Source organism: Urocitellus parryii, chromosome 4 (assembly GCF_045843805.1).
Source record: "Urocitellus parryii isolate mUroPar1 chromosome 4, mUroPar1.hap1, whole genome shotgun sequence".
NCBI lineage: Eukaryota > Metazoa > Chordata > Mammalia > Rodentia > Sciuridae > Urocitellus > Urocitellus parryii.
This window is the reverse complement of record NC_135534.1, coordinates 59802926-59809480: the sequence shown is the minus strand read 5'-3', so window position 1 is coordinate 59809480 and position 6555 is coordinate 59802926. Positions and strand designations below refer to the sequence as shown.

The 6555-nt window shown below is 36.7% G+C and overlaps 1 pseudogene; it reads right to left on the bottom strand.

Moving 5' to 3' along the window:
• Positions 1-3398: 3398 nt before the first annotated feature.
• On the bottom strand, positions 3399-5761 carry LOC113177733 (olfactory receptor 56A4-like; annotated as a pseudogene).
• Positions 5762-6555: the final 794 nt, after the last annotated feature.

The window sequence follows — 6555 nt, the reverse complement described above, 5'->3', positions numbered from 1 at the left end:
GCTAACACACAATGGGGGGGGAATAGAAGTACTTTGGATTAGACAAAGGAAATGAAGGACAGAAAGCAAAATTGAGAGTAGGAAAGTGAGTAGAATCAATCAGACATTACTTTCCTATGTTTATATATGAATACACAATCAATGTAATTCTACATCATATATAACCAGATGAATGGGAAGTTGTACACCATATATATATTTATATATTTTGTCTTTTTTAAGTACATTCTACTGACATGTATAAATAAAACAAAAAATATTTAGAAGAATGTGATTTCTGTGAAAATTATTTTTAAACTAAAATTATGCATATTGAATGTTTTTCATTTGCATATAAAGAGTAAATCTGTGTCAGTCATATAGGACAGTAAATACAAAGTCTAAGCCTAGAATAAGTGGAAGTCCAAGGAGTAGTGGACATCCCAGCAGGATGATAGGATACAGTCATGGGAAGTGAAAGGCAGAAGACAGGTCAGTGGAATCTGAGGAATTCTGACTACAGGTAGAAGGACCTATTTCTCTAAACAAAGTAGCCCTGATCATGAGAAGGTGACTTTCAAAGCCCAGACCTGGCAGATGACTGAAAGTCAATGCAGAATGTTAGAATGGGAACATGGGTTAGAAGCAAAGAGCCCTTCCTATGAACCAGAGCCCATATAAAGGAAGAGACTAGGCCTTAAAATCTGTATTCTTATTGGTATATTGGTACTGGAGAAGGAATACTATAACCCAGACACATTATATCTTGGATAAGTTTAATTATTATTGTGCTCAACTCTAAAGCATACACCTCAATTATTCCATCCTTATTACTCCTTGACTGGATGCATCTAAAAGCAGATCTCAAACAAATGGTAGAAAATTATTACAACTGGCTGATGTCTATAACTAAAAAGGACCTAAAACAATCACCCATCCAAATTATTTTATGAGAAATTCTTGGATGGAAAGCAGGGGGTGGGATGGGGTACATATTCAGGGAGTCTTCTTAATTTCTTTCTGTGGAATAAGTATGTAATATCACATTGTTGTTGGTGTCTCTTTAAAGCTTTCTTTAGAAGCATATCTTCCATTTTAAATATAGAAAGTTCATTTCTCTGCTACATTACACTAATTAATACATTTTATATTATAAAATAACATATGTTTTAATATGTTTGCTAAAACGACTATATGAAATGTCATTGATAAACAGTACTGTCTTTTGGAATGAGACTATACTTGAGAAATCCCTTGGTGGGAACAAATGTCTTGACAGAGGCAAAAATCACTTATTATATAACATTATATCTAATACTAGATGTTACAGATGCAAAGAAGAATGAGTTCACAATCTATTGGTAGTAGCAAGAAATTGTGAATTCAGGTTATTCAACAGTTGAAAAAGTTTGTTTAGTGAAGGGATGGAAATTAGTGATCCTAAAATCGAACATCTAAGTGAGATTAAAATACCATCTTGATGAAAAGATCTACCTTGCTCTTGGATAGTCAGAATTAATATTCTCAAAATGACCACACTACCAAAAGCACTATACAGATTTAATGCAATTCCAATCAAAATCACAATGACATTCCTCATAGAAATAGAAAAAGCAATCAAGAAATTCATCTGGAAAAATAAGAGACCCAGAATAGCTAAAGCACTTAGAAGAGTGAAGCAGGGGGCATCACTCTACCAGACCATAAAATATACTACATTTTGGGAGCAAATTTTAGCACACACACATCAGATGGAGCACCAATCTCTAGGATATATAAAGATCTCAAAAATTTTAACACCAAAAAAACAAACAAGCCAATCAATAAGTGGGTCAAGGAACTGAACAGACACTTCTCAAAAGATGATATACAATCAATCAAAAATTTATCAAAAAATGTTAAACATCTCTAGCAATAGAGAAATGACAATCAAAACTACTCTAAGATTTCATCTCACTCCAGTCAGAATGGCAGCTATTAAGAACACAAACAACAATAAGTGTTGGTGAGGATGTACGGATAAGGACACACTTATACATTGCTGGTGGGACTACAAATTGGTGAAACCAACCTGGAAAGTAGTATGGGGATTCCTTGGAAAATGGTGAATGGAACCTCATTTGACCCAGGTCTCCCACCCCCCAGGTTATACTCAAAGGACTTAATAATAGCATACTATAGGAACACAGCCACATCAATGTTTATAGCAGCACAATTCACAATAGCTAAATTGTGGATCCAACTCAGATGCCCTTCAGTAGATGAATGGATAAAGAAAATGTGGAATATGTACACAATGGAGTACTACACAACATTAAAAGAGAATAAAATCATGGCATTTGCAGGTAAATGGATAGAAGGAAAACAAATGCCATTGTCTTCTCTGATATAAGGATGCTGATTCATAGTGGGGATGGGAGGAGGGAAACATGGGAGGAATAAATGAACTTCAGATAGGGAAAAGGGGAGGGAGGGCAAGGGAGGGAGGATGGGGGTAGGAAAGATGGTGGAATCAGATGTACATCATTATCCCAAATACATGTCTTAAAAAAATGGTGTGAATCTACTTCATGTTCAACAAGAAACATGAAAAATTGGTTCGACTTGTATAATATGAATTGAATTGCATTCTGCAGGTGTATATAACAAATTAGAATAAATAAAATTTAAAAATTTTTAAAATACCATTCTGATGACTCAAACTTCTATTCTAAACTTTTATCTTACCCTGATAAACATCAGTTGCTTACTTTTACTTCTCAACTCAGATTCTTTAGTCATTTCTAATATACAGTCATGAAAAGAACTGGTATAGAAATGAAGTTCATCAAAAGCTGATCTTCTGATATTATGGACCAAGGTAGCTTCTCAGTTAATGGCAATTTCAGTATTTCAATTGCTCTTGCTAAAATCCAGGGTGTCCTCCTTTAATCCTTTCCAGCTTTTACACTCTACATATAGACTCTCTGTAAATACGGTGGACTCATAACTTCAATATCCACTCACCACCTTAATCTTAGTCATTATCATTTTTAACCCAAATTATTGAAAGAAAGGCTTTATTGTTTTCCCCAATCCTGTTCATACCCACCATGTTCCATTGAAAGTGCTTCCTCATTGTTGCCTATAAATTAAATGAGACTTACTAAGAATGTAAATACTGAAAAGAACATAGAGAGTATTAAAAACTTATTAATGACTAATTGAGAGATTGTGGTGGTACAATGTAAAATGAAGAATGTAATGGATACCTAAATGTGGGTTTAGCACATATTTGTAAAGAGAGAATGAGGATGAGTATTTTGAAAGTAGTTTAGAAAGTTTGGGATGAAGATGAAGATAGACCCATGGATGCCATATGATATCCCTTGAGATATTCAGATGAAATCAAGACATGTCTGATCTTGGATTCATATCTCTCAAGACCAGGATTTGAATAATTTCATGATCCCCTGCTTAATTTCCTGGGTACGAACTCCATAAACAATGGGGTTTAGGGCTGGTGGGATGAGGTGATGCAGGACATTGAGAAGAATATGTACCTCTCAGGGTATCTATTTTCCTGCCGTGTTTGTGAAGATGAAGACTAGCAGCAGTGTATAGAAGAAAAGTATAAGAATGAGATGTGAACCACAAGTACTCAAAGCCTTGGTGGTTGCACCTCCAGACTGCAAGCTTGTAACAGCCCTCAAAATGAAGCAGTAAGACAGCAAGATGAGCACCCTGTCAGAACCTGGAAGGCACCGAACACTCATGAATTGATAGAGCGTATTGAGGTGAACATCCCCACAGGAGAGCTTGGCTACAGAAATGTTGGCATATATACAGTTCTCCACCACGTTGCTGGCACAGTAGTTGAGCCTAGCAGCCAGGACTGGAGTAGGCAGTGTGGCTAGCAGATTGCGGAGATAACGAAGATGGCTGCATTGATGACAAACTGCTCTGTGATGATGGAGGAGTAGCGCAGTGGGTGGCAGATGGCCACATAGCGATCATAGGCCATGACCAGAAAGGTGGAAGATTCCATGGGGAGGAAGGTATTCATAATGAACATCTGTAGTAAGCAACCTGAAAAGCTGATGGTCTTCATGTTGAACCAGAAGATGAGCAGGACCTGCCAGAATCATTGTTCTCAAAAACACTGTATATTCATTATCATCTTAGAGCACCTATCTCTTATGAAAAAGCTCAGAAGGTTTGTTAAAACCAACCCACCCTAAAACCACAACCCCACAACCCCCCGGAACAGTATCCTCACTTCAAATCCTTTCTAAGCCCATCTCAATCTCCAGAATCTAACTTATACCCTTTCCTAATTCTAGAGACCAAATTTTGGTTTAAAAAAATGCTTATTTGTATCCCTGTCCTATCCTGATCTCTATGGTTCTGACCCAAACTCCAGTAGGTTTATCTGCCCATCACAGGAATTTTCAAGAAGTCCCTCCATACACATAAGAAACCTTTTACAACAATGTTTCCTTTCACAGTACATGATGCAAATGTACATCCAATTACATTTAGAAAGAAAATTCTAGAGCCCTGGCGTGTAGGAGTAGAATAATTCAGACATTATGATAGGTAAGAAGAGAATTTAAATTTAAAATATCACTTAGATATTGAGAGATGATCTGTCCACTGGAAATAATGAAAACTTTAAAAAGACATGAACATAAAGAATAAGAGGGCATATCTGTGTGGGATCTGGTACAGTGCTTTTCCTTTAGGGATGGGAGAATTCATAGAAGCAAAACGGCATATTGTGTAAAGAAAGGTTAAAATCTGGAAAACAGTATGTAGATTCCTTAGAAAATTTAGAATGGAACCACCATTTGACCCAGCTCTCCACTCCTTGGTTTATATCCAAAGGACTTAAAAACAGCATACTACAGTGATGCAGCCACATCAGTGTTTATAGCAGCTCAATTGACAATAGCTAAACTGTGGAACCAACCTAGATGCCCTTCAATAGGTGAATGGATAAAGAAACCATGGTATATATACACAATGGAATATTATTACTCAGCAATTAAAGAGAATAAAATCATGGCATTTTCAGGTAAATGGAAGGAGTTGGAGAATATCATGCTAAGTGAAGTAAGCCAATCCCAAAAAACCAAAGGACAAATGTGATTAGTGGATGCTGATTCATAATTAGAGGAGAATATGGGCGGAATGTAAGAACTTTGGATAGGGCAAAGAGGAGGAAGGGAAAGGGAGACGGCATGGGAGTAGGCAAGTTGGTGGAATGAGATGGACATCATTACCCTAGTTACACGTATAAAGACACGAATGATGTGAATGTACTTTCTATACAACCAAAGAAATAAAATATTGTGCTCCATTTATATACTATGAATCAAAATGCATTCAGCTATCATGTATAACAAATTATAACAGTAAGGAGGGAAGAAAGGAAGGAAGGAAGGAAGAAAGGAAGGAAGGAAGGAAGGAAGGAAGGAAGGAAGGAAGGAAGGAAGGAAGGAAGGAAGGAAGTTAGTTGACTGCCTGGAAGAAAGTCTTTGGAGGGTCTGACCTTGGGGGTGACTGTGAGGCAGAGGATGACATCCAGCACAGAAAGGATGGCCAGCAGGTAGTACATGGGCTCATGCAGAGATGCTTCCTGCCAGATGGTCATTAATAAAACAAAGTTGGCCCCCAGGGCCAAAACCAGGAGAGGAGCCAATAGGATAGAGAGCCAGTGCTGTGTATCTTGCATGCCTGGAAATCAGATCATCAGGAATTCAATCACCTCTGTCCCTGTGTTGTTGGAGGATAATACCATGACCATCAGGTGGGGCTGGAAATGGCTGAAAGAAAAAAGTCAGCAATTATTAATATATTCCTAGCTGATCTGTGTGCCTCTATTCTAGGCTTTCAGTTTTATCCACAATTCTACTGAATAATAGTCTCCATTAAGTTTAAATTAGACTATATTGTTTAAATTGTTTTCCCATAGTACTCAATACTTTAGGGGTAAATAATAACTCCCTTCACATGACTATGTCCCACACAGACTCCACAATTCATTGACACACATTTAGATTAGCCACACCAATAGGAAATGGTTTACATTTTGTAAATACTGTTGTTTTGTGCATATCTCGTCCCTCTGGAATCCAATATTTTACCCTCAAAAAAGTAACATCTGTTGTGCTATTTTTATCTTCACCAAGATTGTACTTCCTAGAATGTTTTTCTTATTACTCATCTTTAATGCCTTTCCTGTTCAATTTTCCCCTTTGTATGATCCTCAAAAACTCCAAGAATGTAGCTAGTAAAGCACTAAAAAACCATGACTACAATCATAAATGTTTCTTGTTTTCCAAAAAGCCCATAAATGGAATTTTATCTTTTTATCATAACAGAGAAACATACTAGGCATTTAGTAACATAATAGACATTCAATAAGGATATTTTAGACATATGAGACTGGTTATTGAAATTATCCTCTCTTATTTAGAACCTTTTTATCTTGCTTGCCTAGCACCATTGCTTAGCACTCAGAAAAAGTTTGAATGATGCAGGAAAGAAACAATTTATCAGTGATAAAAAATCAAAACAAAGCTGGGAATGATG